This window comes from Pezoporus occidentalis, unplaced genomic scaffold (genome assembly GCF_034315485.1).
Source record: "Pezoporus occidentalis ecotype Australia unplaced genomic scaffold, CSIRO_AGI_Poc_V1 ctg122, whole genome shotgun sequence".
Lineage (NCBI taxonomy): Eukaryota > Metazoa > Chordata > Aves > Psittaciformes > Psittacidae > Pezoporus > Pezoporus occidentalis.
The window spans coordinates 80073-91407 of NW_026913016.1; the positions used below are offsets into that span (position 1 = coordinate 80073).

Sequence of the window (11335 nt, forward strand, 5' to 3'; positions counted from 1 at the left end):
TTTGAAACATAAAAGTTTGTAAGCCAGCAGTGAACTAGCCAGAGACAGGCTCCAGCCTTAATTAGTGAGTTGGACTCTCTTGCAGGCATAGCTAAGAGCCTCTGCTATTTAACAAGGTACAGTTTTACCAAGAGGCTTGTTTTATTTTGGTTTTATTCAAGTTTGCTTTGCTTTAATCTGTTCTTTTCTATGTGGCTTACGTTGCTACCCATGCAGCTAGCTGCTTACTTCCAGTTTGTGTTTTCTCATCTGTTAAGAAACCCAATATGTTATTCTTCAAAAGAATTAAGTGTCTAAAATACTGGAAATTGAATCATAGAATCATAGAATAGTTAGGATTGGAAAGGACCTTAAGATCATCAAGTTCCAACCCCCCTGCGGCAGGGACACCTTACCCTAAACCATGTCAGCCAAGGCCCTCTCCAACCTGGCCTTGAACACTGCCAGGGATGGAGCACTCACAATTTCCTTGGGCAACCCATTGCAGTGCCTCACCACCCTCACAGTACTTTTTCCTTATATCCAATCTAAACTTTCCCTGTGTAAGCTTAAGCCCACTACCCTTTGTCCTGTCACTACAGTCCATGATGAAAAGTCTCTCTGAAGCACCCTTGTAGGCCCCCTTCAGATACTGGAAGGCTGCTATGAGGTCTCCACGCAGCCTTCTCTTCTCCAGGCTGAACAGCCCCAACTTTCTCAGCCCATCTTCATATGGGAGGTGCTCCAGCCCACTGATCATCCTCACGGCTTTCCTTGGGACTTGTTCCAACAGTTCCATGTCTTTTTTATGTTGAGGACACCAGAACTGCACACAGTACTCCAGGTGAGGTCTCGCGAGAGCAAAGTAGAGGGGAAGGATCACCTTTGACCTGCTGGACCTGCTTTAACCCGCTGAAGGACAGGTATAAATTATTTTGGCTTTTTTTATTTGGGTTTTTTAGTGCTTGTAAAGGGAAACTAAAATCTGCCTTGTGGTGGTCATTGCATATCCATGTGGTGATGGAATGCTGTAGGTACTATATGAATGTATACAAGCAGTTATTATCTAAAATCTGGTGATGTATACATGCTTAAAAGACACTTTTTGTGGTGAAATAGGTGGCTTAAGAAAGGTTTCCAGGAAGAACTTTGTCTTAGAGTCTTAAAGGCACAGGATCTTCTGCTCCAAGATAAACAGAAAGAGGTGATCTCTTTCTGCATTCAGTATGGCCTAAGTTACAAAAGCTCAACTTTATTTGAAGAATTTAATTTGTGGCTGAAGATTCATAGCTCTAACAGTAGTAGAGAAATAGATGTGAGAATTATCTTCTACAGCACAGAAGACCAACATCAGACACCACTCCTATCAAGACAGGCTCAGATAGTTGGGCTTGTTCAGCCTGAAGAAGAGAAGGCTATGGGGAGACCTTATAGCAGCTTCCAGTGTCTAAAGGGGACCTACAAGAAATCTGGAGAGGTGCCTTTTACAAGGGCATGTAGTGGACATGTAGGACAAGGGGGAATAGCTTTAAATTGAAAGAGGGTAGATTTAGATTAGATACAAGGAAGAAACTCTTCACTGAGGGTGGTGAGGCACTGGTACAGGTTGCCCGGAGAAGCTGTGTCTGCTCCATCCCTGGAGGTGCTTGAGGGCAGGTTGGGCAGGGCTTGGAGCAACCTGATCTAGTGGAAGGGGTCCCTGCCCGTGGCAGGAGGTTAGAACTGGATGAGCTTTCAGGTCCCTTCCAACCCAAGCCATTCTATAGTTCTATGAAAACTGAAGTGCGGAAGGATTCTTTTTCTTTCTCCCCTTCCCCTTCAGTACACATTAAAATACTGATTTTAATCAGATATTTAGGAACAGTTGTCAGAAATTACACAGTGTAAGGATACATGCTGTCATTGAGGAGGAGAGCTGGAAAAACAGGGACAGACCAAAGAGCTGCTTAAAAATTGTCATGGCTTGCCAAAGTCTGTCAGAAGACTTTAAGAAACTGGCTGAAACAGTCTCAAGGCAAGGGGATAGAAAAGCTTGATTTCAAAAGCCTGGAGGAATACAAGTTATTCTTCCAGAAAAGTGCCCAGTGGATGTTATCCACAGATGTTCCCCATCTTTCTTGTTAAATCAAGGATATGTGCAAAAAAAAGGAAGTCACAAAATGGCCTTGTTCAAAGGTTGTTGGCAGTGATAACTATTACCATTAGCAGATGAAAGCAAGCTGCAGGTAGGATTTCAAAGGGTAGCAGAATTTGCTTTTATTGGACTAACTGTGCAGTTCCTTGCAAGTTCAATATTGCTTTCCTAAGATGTTTCCTGAAGTAACAGTAAAATGAGCATACAATAAATGCAAGTACCCATTAAAGCTCACTAAAGGAACACCTTATGTTTCCAATAGATGAACACTGAGATAACTAAATATTTGTGAATTGCATCACAGACCTCTGTTATGCCAAAGTTCTGGGGTTTATTGCTAAGAGAGCACCAGTAAAGGTGGCTTTAAATTGCTTTATGTTCCTACTTTCTCGAATGCTGCTGAAGAGGGAAAGCAAGGAGCAGCGAGCAGTGTTAAAAGACTTCATGGCTGTTCAGCAACCAGCAAGGGGATTCACCTCTTCCCTCCTTCAGTCTACCCACAAGCTGGTTTTTTTTTTTCTGTGAAAATGCTTTCTGAGGGTTTAGACTGGTGGGGTTTTTTTGACAGGAGGGTTTACAATCCCCTCAAATTAGTGGCATTGGTAAAAAGCTATTCTGGGTTGAAGAAGATTCAAATATCTTACTTTGATAAGAAAAGTGACAACATTTTTCCTCCTCTGAGGAGTGGTTACTTAGTCCATTTCCAAATCAGGATTAAACTGCTGGACTTCCTCCTGGTTCTTGGGGTGTCTAACTTTTATTTAGTTCAAGCAATTCTAGTAGCATAGAACATATGGGTTACTTTCAGAGCTGTGATATTGTGATCCCATTATTTTATGCTTATGCAGGCATAAATTAAGTAGCCTGAGAAAGGCACTACCTTGTGCTGTGAAGGTGTCTCAGTTTCCTCTGCAACTGCATCTTTTTCTCTTTAGCTATGAGCAGTTGTCCAGGCACTGGATATGTTTAATGGTAATTGACCAATTATTTAAGTCTATCTTTATTTTTTCACATTTATTTTAGCGTTCTTGTAAAAATAGCTCTTCTGAGACCTCTGGGCCTGGGGAAACTACTCTCTGTTCCCATAAAGCATGTCTTTGGGATAGGAGTTTGTCACCCTCTATATCAAAACCAAATAATTTATACTGAGCTTCTTTACCTTTGCCAGTTTCTTTCATCCTCTTCTTGGTACTATATAGACAAAACCAAAAAACATCCTGGATTTTAGTATCTTTGAGAATACTTGGAATTTTTCTCCACATCTCTGTTTGTGTGTTGGTACAGGGGTACTGCATGTAGCCATTGGGACCTATGCATCTAACACTCATCATGGGAGAAAGTTGTTCAGCAGGAGCTGAGAAAGCAGTAACTGTGTCTGTGCAAGAGCAGTGTCAGTTCCACCATCCCCATGTTCTTCAGACAGCTGGTGCCTACAGATAGACCTTTTCATTAGCCAGTGATATACCAGGTAGTTTTAATTATTCACTAATTTATACTTACATTAACACTTAAATAGCTGTTAAGATCAGGTTTAGTTTTAGAAATGGTATAATTTCTGTTATTTGTTCCTTGGATAAGCTACTATAACCTCAGACAAATTAATTCTCTATTAATACATACCCCATGAATGAGCATGACCTCCCCAGCATTCAGATACTTACTGTGTCATGTAGTGGTGTCATTAAAGACCATCTGCATAAGATATGTTTTATTTGGTTTGATAAGCCAAATCTTGATAAGCCAAATCTTACAAGAATGCTGAGCAAGCAAAATGTCTTGCTTCAAGGTGTCCCAAGTGATACTGGCACTTGGCCTCTGGTTCTAGTTTGCCCGAGCAGAAACACTGAGAAAGACCAGAACACTTGCTGTTCCCACTTCTTGCCCTAGGCTGTCAGCAAGTCTCCTAACATGGCTAGACCTTGATTAGAGGGTGACAAGGAACAGAACATTTGCAAAACAGATTCTGACTTTCCTGTACATAAATTCTTCTGAAGTTAAGCATAGCTCAAACCTGGAAACACCAGGCTGTCTGATGATGCAGAATTTGAATTACTGTGGTTATTTCATGGTCTGCAGTTCTTGGATCCCTCAGCAACCATGATGCCCTCATGGACAGTTCTTGGAGCCCTCAGCAGAAATTATCAGTAACACCAAAATTAATTGTGACAAGGTCAAATCATCTTTGGACCCTTCAGCTGCAAGCAGACAGAGCAATCCAGTACCCCACTGTCAAATCATCCTTGGAGTCACCCCTGGTAGGTCTCTATGGATGCCCACCTTTTGGTATTGATTAAACTCTGCTGGCACTGAGAGGTCATTTTCTGTAAGTTTCTGGCATCCTGTAGGACAACTTACGTGGAAAATATCCCTCTGTTCAGTCAGAACCAGAAGAGGACTGACATTTCTTCTGTAAAGCCTCTCTTTAGCTAGGTAGAGAGCTCAGGTGTGGCTCACACTAGGGTAGTTCTTGCATTTTCCAGCATCTCTAGATTCTCATTAACATTTCTTAAATGCCAAGTGTTTTCAAGGTGCCAATCTAAACCTTCAGCTTCAGCCTTCAGGGTGAAGTCATTACCTATACAACATAGTTGTTATGTCTCCAGCTATCATAGTAGCATCCATGTCCACATTTCATTCTGTTTCTTACTACAAGGCAATTCCTGACTTGCTACTTGCATCCAGGGAGTATAAAGCCTTCAAAGATCTATCTGGCAGGACAGTTTTACCAAATAACAAAACCATTACTGAATACTGTTGGACTAGAACATTGTCTCAGGGCTGCCTTCTCTGGAAGGAAGGCTGCCTCCAATAACAGCAAAAATTGACACCTAATGCAAAAAGATGTTTTATCACTACTGCAGAAAGAGCTACACTCTTGAAATGAGGGTCCCAAATAGGATATTAATCAATATTGCAAATACTGATTTTGAATGGCAAGATTTGCCACAGGCATCTAGGAAGAAATTTAGATGTGGTGCAGTAGGGACCATTTATGGCAACAGCAACATTTCCAGAGCCATCTTTTTGAGAACAACTTCTTTATGGGTTTTTGAATTAGAAGCAGCTTTGCAGTTTGTTTGTATAGACAAGTTTGTGCACGCTGTTCTGAGGCCCTCAGGAGAGTAAACGCCAGTTCCCAAGCACTGGTATCACAGGGCACACAAGCTTGCTAGCCACGCTGACCTACATGCCCTCCAGGAAAGCAGCACAAGATTTGGAAGAGATAAAAACCCGATTTCTTTGAGTGTACCAGTTCACCTGCTTCTTTCATCAACAGGGCAGTGTCTTGCTGTTTGAGCTGGAACATTCAGAATGTTTAAGTTCTGCCTTTTCCTCTCAACCACTGAAGTGATTTTGTAACAGGTTAGTGCCCACCAGTTGCCACAGAGATGTAAACCAGCCTGAAGGAGCTGTGTGGTCTTTGTAGCAGGAGTCATTGCCTTCAGAAGACCTGTGTCCTTGTCACCGCTTATTTTAGAAGAACAGAAATCCACATATTCATATCCTGAACACTCCGGGTGCTATCTCCTAAGAACTGTTACATCCTCCATTCATGGCTGTATCTTGGTGCTGGGTGTAGACAAGAAATAAGTTTAGATCCATCCACAGAATATAGAAGATCAAAACTGTAGCAGACTAATGTTCTGCTAGCCTTGTGGGACTTCATGTGAAGTTCAGCTTTTCCATTCAAAACCTACCTCAAAAGTTCAGTGAGAGCATGGGTCAGGCTTTCAAAAGGGAAGCACAAGAGATTGCTACAGTGCAACTCTTATAAAGGGGAACCCACAGAAAACAGAGCAGTCACACAAGTGTCCCTGTGCCTGTTTTTCCAGCCATGTTCTGCAGAGAAACCCTGAAATAAAAGATGAGCCTAGAAAAAAGATAACCTTTTGCCCATCCTTTTCCATACATATCCGTCGAGATTTCAGGACTGTGTATGAACACTAGTGAACAGTTTTCCATTTACATTCTTGGCATGGCCATAGTAATTGTTAAGCCATTAATGTGTTCCAGGGATGTACAGTTTACTGAACCATCTTCAGAAGACAATCTTTTGAACAATTGTAGGTAGCAAAGAAAAATTACATGGCTTAAGGATTGATTTCCAAATAGGGGAAAAACTGTAAACCAGTCTGCTCCAGGTAGTTTACCAGTTCATGGAAAATTAGGAACTTACAAATAGGGTTACTGCTCACCCTATTGCACCTGAAATTGAAACAAAGGCCACCAATAGGATGTACCCAGGAGGCTTATGACCCCAGTGCTATGCTTTCGTTCTGCCCTGCAGAGTTTGTCTGTCTGGCCACCAAAAGCTCAGCTTCTGTTCCTAGATGTGAGGTACCAGCACGATTAACCCATCTTATGTCCAGATACTGCAATGTTTCATTTCACAGCACAGATGCAGAAATTACATCCAAGACAGAAATTCTGTTCTTCAGGTATGTAAACTATTGGCATAGGATGTTCTGCAGATCCACTTACTGATCACATTAGGGAAAAAATAACACATCCCTGTAGTCTCACGAATGTTTAAGTCTCCCATCTAGTCATTCTGTGCCTTTTCCATGTTCCTTTAGCAGCTATCTCCCACCCATTCATTCACACTCATAAGATCTGCTTTTCCTTGGCTGGTGGTGCTGAAATTTCTGACAGCTCTGTTAACTGTTCTCCCTTCAATACAATAAGTTGTGTCTCTTTGGTCCCACAAAGGCAGTGATTCTATCCAGCCAGATTTTGTTCCTTAACCCAATCTCTGTGATGGGCAAGAAGGGAATTTGCTGCCTTCCATGGATCTCTGCCTGCCCTTATCACATAGCCTCTTCCTCTATCATACTAGTGACCTGGCTAAGGAGCAAGGTGAAGGCACAGTATAAAGACACAAAGATTAAAGGATAGAATGATCAGCGTGCCTTCCATTTGTTGTTGAATACAACACTGTAAATAAAATGGTATGACAGCAATTATTTTATTACTCAGTTTAGTTATCACTGGGGAACAAAAACCATAGGCTTTTCAGAGGGCTCTCAATGAAAGCTACAAACTGCCTTTGGAATTCAGAGAAAACTGAGTTCCCATCTCCAAAGTGCTAGTAAAACACCAGACTGGATGTTTCCAATCTATCCCTTTTTTTTCCAATGGAGAATCAGGATGGAACAATGTTGCAATGTTTTATTCTTCATAGTTTCAGCCAGCACTCAGCTGACTGGTGTAGCAGAAACTTGCTTAGAGAGCAAAGCTCTAACTACATTCTCTACAGCAGACTTGCACACATTAGTGTTTCCAGCCTTTAGGGCTACATTCATCATCCTTCTGACCAGAAAGAAGCCACCAATTATTGAACTGTTGTGTTAGAATGGAAGTAGAGTAGAACTGGAGGAAGGACTCTTGGAAAAATTTACACATCAGATCATATTTCAGGGGTTATTTCAGCAGAAGCTACATGATGGTCTAGAAAATGGACATGCCCTTTTATTTAATAGAAGTCAGATTTATTATTATTTTATATGATGACTAGTGATTTACATCCCACCCACCCATTTGAGAGTATTCAGGGCTCCAGGCATATCTCCAGCCAGTTCCAGACTATTCAAATCATTGTTGGTCCATCCATTTACTAGTCACAACAAGGCCTTCTGTGACTAATTATGGCCTGACTGCAGCAGGAGAGGCAGCTTCAAAGAACGGGTCTCTTCAGACGCACTAGCAGTTCTCTTGATTCCCAAATTCTTTGTTTATGTGGATTACACTGAGTTGACAGATTTAACTGGGCTGTTGAAGATACGGTCAGAGAAGCAGAATCACTCCCTTTTATTGTTTTCCTAAGACATAACAGTCATATGCATCTGTCACTAGAGAGAGGAAGTTCTCCATCACTGGACTTCATTTTAGGATTTCATATGCTTTTTCAGAAGCATCTGGGAGTATATCAATATAATATTTGGTAAGGAGTTGTATTTCCTCATGATGCACTGTAAATCTTTTATTGTAGATCCTCCCACTGTTTATTGTTGAAAATCGATAAAAATAAACCTTGTAAAGCTAAAGCCTGGCAATGGTTCAACACAAATCAGAGGGAAGGAGTAAGAGGCAATGAGTTTCCCTCTCCATCTTGGATAGCTCCCAGCTTGTTTCCCAATGAATATTCAATAACGCTTTCCAGCAATCTAAGAACAAATTAAATAAAAAAAAAAAAAAAAAATCAAAGCTCTGAACACTTTGTTGTAATGTCCAACAGAAATTCTGTTCCACTTTGGTGGCTTCCTGGTAGTGAATTGAGCTGCGAATCAAAACAGCCTCACCCAGATTGTGTGTTGATATACCTTCAGCTTGCCCCCTCCAAAGACAGACACAAGCACATCAGCCTTGCTCAGTTCAGACTAAAGGAGTTATTTTTGTGCACTGAAGAACTGGAAACCAACCTAAACAGGTAAAAAGTGGGAACAGCCCAATGTGGAGAAAAGTTTCTTTGAAGTCAGAACCCTTATTTGCCAGTCTGTCCAAGCAGGACAGGATGCAGTTACTCCAGCATCATTCTTTTGCCCTGTGGCTATTAATTCCTCATATGCTGCACCTTAGGGTGGAGTCTTGTACTATTTCCATGAGGTTCAACTATGCAGGGATGTGAAAAATGGTTTGGAATTATTTAGTAAAAGGGAAACTTCCCAGTACTACGGTCAGCACTGAGATCAGTCGTTTTGAGTCTAAATGTAGTGTCAATTGCAATAGCTTTATTTAAGCATCAATTCTGAATCAATTACACAATCTTATGAGCACAGAGTGTAGACTGTATAAAGAATGCAGAGACTGCACTTCCAAGAAGAATAAAACCCCTCATGAATCAACATGGAAATCAATCCTCAAAGAACATAGAGGTATTTCATGTCAGACTCTCTCCTTCCTGGCATCAGCAGATTACTGAATAATTCAGGTGGAGAATAAATGATATGGCCCCCAAAGAGATAAGAAGAACATGGGAGAACTTCCTGGGGTGTGAAGAAGCAGTCATAAAGTTACTTAAAAGCACAAAAAATGTAACCAATCACTACGAAAGGAAGCAAACGGAGCAAGAACAGGGGGATGGAAAAAGTGACATGTCTTTACCCTGTTGGGATATCCAATAGGCAGCACGAGACTATTGATAAAGCCTTTGGCAGCCTTGAATATAGAAATATATGACGAAACCCAACTATAAATGAGGGAAAAGTGATTAAAATAAAAAATATAAGACAAATGAAGTGTTGTCTTTCTGAATCACCTTCCTTTGCAAATCCAGCAAACTGTCACCTCTTTTCTGATGATGTATTTCTGCCACATAAACCTGCAGTCCACGTAGAACAGAGGGGCAGTGTTATCTTACTGTTGAGTTTGCTTTCCTCCTAGTGATCTCACTGCACTGGCAGTCCCCTTGTGTGTTAAAAAGCAGAAGAGGGCTCACTGCTTGCTGTGAGTGGCAGGACTGACCTCCAGCACTACGGCATCTCAGGGAGCAGAACAGTTTGCACATCTTTGCTGGATCCAAGGAAGAATAAAAAGGCAAACACAGCAGTAAGTCTACTGAAATGAGCAAATCTTGCACTTCCAGGAAAAAGGAATTCTCTTGATAAAGTTGGCAATGACTTGAATCATGTCAGAGATCCCAAATTCCAACTTCATTGGAAAAAGATGTATAAATGTTTCAAAATCCCATTGCTATTGAATATAGACCAAGATGTGAGCAATCAGAGCTCCTTGTTCTGTCACATGTAAAAGCATGGCTAAGCCACCTACAATAAACTTCCCACACTGCAGAGATCCCATTTTGAGTTACTAGAGCTATTAGTTACTCTTTCTTCTAAATAACTTCCCCAGTGCCTGCAGAATATGCTGTGTAACACTCCAAAGAGGGCACAGAAAAAAATTGCCATCCTGGTTCAGCAACGCTCTACAGTCTTACAAGGTGGAGGGCAGCAGCTACCCAGGCCAGCTGAGGATCCTCATAGTAAATTGGTGCTATTTTCACGTTCATTTGTCTGCAAATGAACATACTTTCACCCCTTCCCCTGTGATTACTGCCATTTAGTTGTAGCTTGAAGCTACGCCACCTGTAGGTCTATCAGTGCTGCTCCCACTTTCTATAAAGAAACCCAGGAATGTGCATTTTCCAGAGCCAAAATATTACATTCATAGGATGATGTTTGTGCTGAATAAAAATTAACCCATGAGGGGAACCAGGGAGTATTCAGTACTAGCCCATCACAAGCTGTTCCTGAAATGGTTATTCCAACTAATCACTTTGCTAAAGCCATGGAGCATCAGTGACGGCATAGTTTAAAACTCCAGGGCTTTTTAAAATTGAAATATTTCCTATTTTCTTTCAATTTATTTAGAAAAAGGTAATCCAAACTTTAGTCTTCAAAGTGGCTGCTGCAGTAGAAAAATAAACCCACTATTTCTGTGGTTGGTGAAGTAGCCTAATTTTGTTACTACCAAGCGTTCTGATACTATTCTCAGTTAACACTGCTGCTATCAGCAATCACCGAAGGTGTGGTGTTTAAACACAGCTTCAAATCCCTTTTTTTTCCTTTCCCTCTAGAAAACTGTCATTTTTGTCTTGTGCTTCTTGCTGTTGTTGGTAAGCCTCTTCACCAGCAATATTCACAGTCACTCACCCCTTCAATACCTGTCATTAATAGTTTCAGTTTTATCTCAAGTTGAGGAATGGGAACTTTCCTGGAAAGTCAGTACATGGACCTCAAAATGAACTTGGAAAACTAGTGCTGTCTTTGTAGCACAGCAACCTGTCACAACAGTCACCCCATACAGCTTGTCTGCTGTGTCACCCAAATGCTGCCCTCAGCAAACTGACCTTTCGAAGGTCACCACAATAGGCTTTCTGACACAGACCTTCACAGGTCTTCACAGAACAGGCTGGGGTGGGAGGGACCTGAAATGATCACCTGTCCAGCCTTTGGTGGGAAAGGGAGCCCAGGGGAGATCATTTCACATCCTCTCCAACCACATCTTGAAAATCTTCTGCAATGGGGACTCCATCACATCCCTGGGGAGGTTGTTCCAGTGAATGATGGTTCTCACAGTAAAACATGTATCAAGATGAACATATCGACATTATTGACAAAAAAAATCCCATTTGAACTGAAAGCATCCACTCTAATGTTCCTGAACATTTATTACATTATAAAACTTGTAAGCAGTTTAAGAGCTGTAGTCCCATAATCACATTAA

At 41.3% G+C, this 11335-nt stretch overlaps 1 long non-coding RNA gene across 1 annotated transcript; it reads left to right on the top strand.

Moving 5' to 3' along the window:
- The first annotated feature begins 867 nt into the window (after positions 1–867).
- On the top strand, positions 868–7116 carry LOC134157883 (uncharacterized). Its single transcript, XR_009962508.1, has 2 exons — positions 868–3581; positions 6508–7116. It is a non-coding gene; the product is annotated as an uncharacterized LOC134157883 (long non-coding RNA).
- Positions 7117–11335: the final 4219 nt, after the last annotated feature.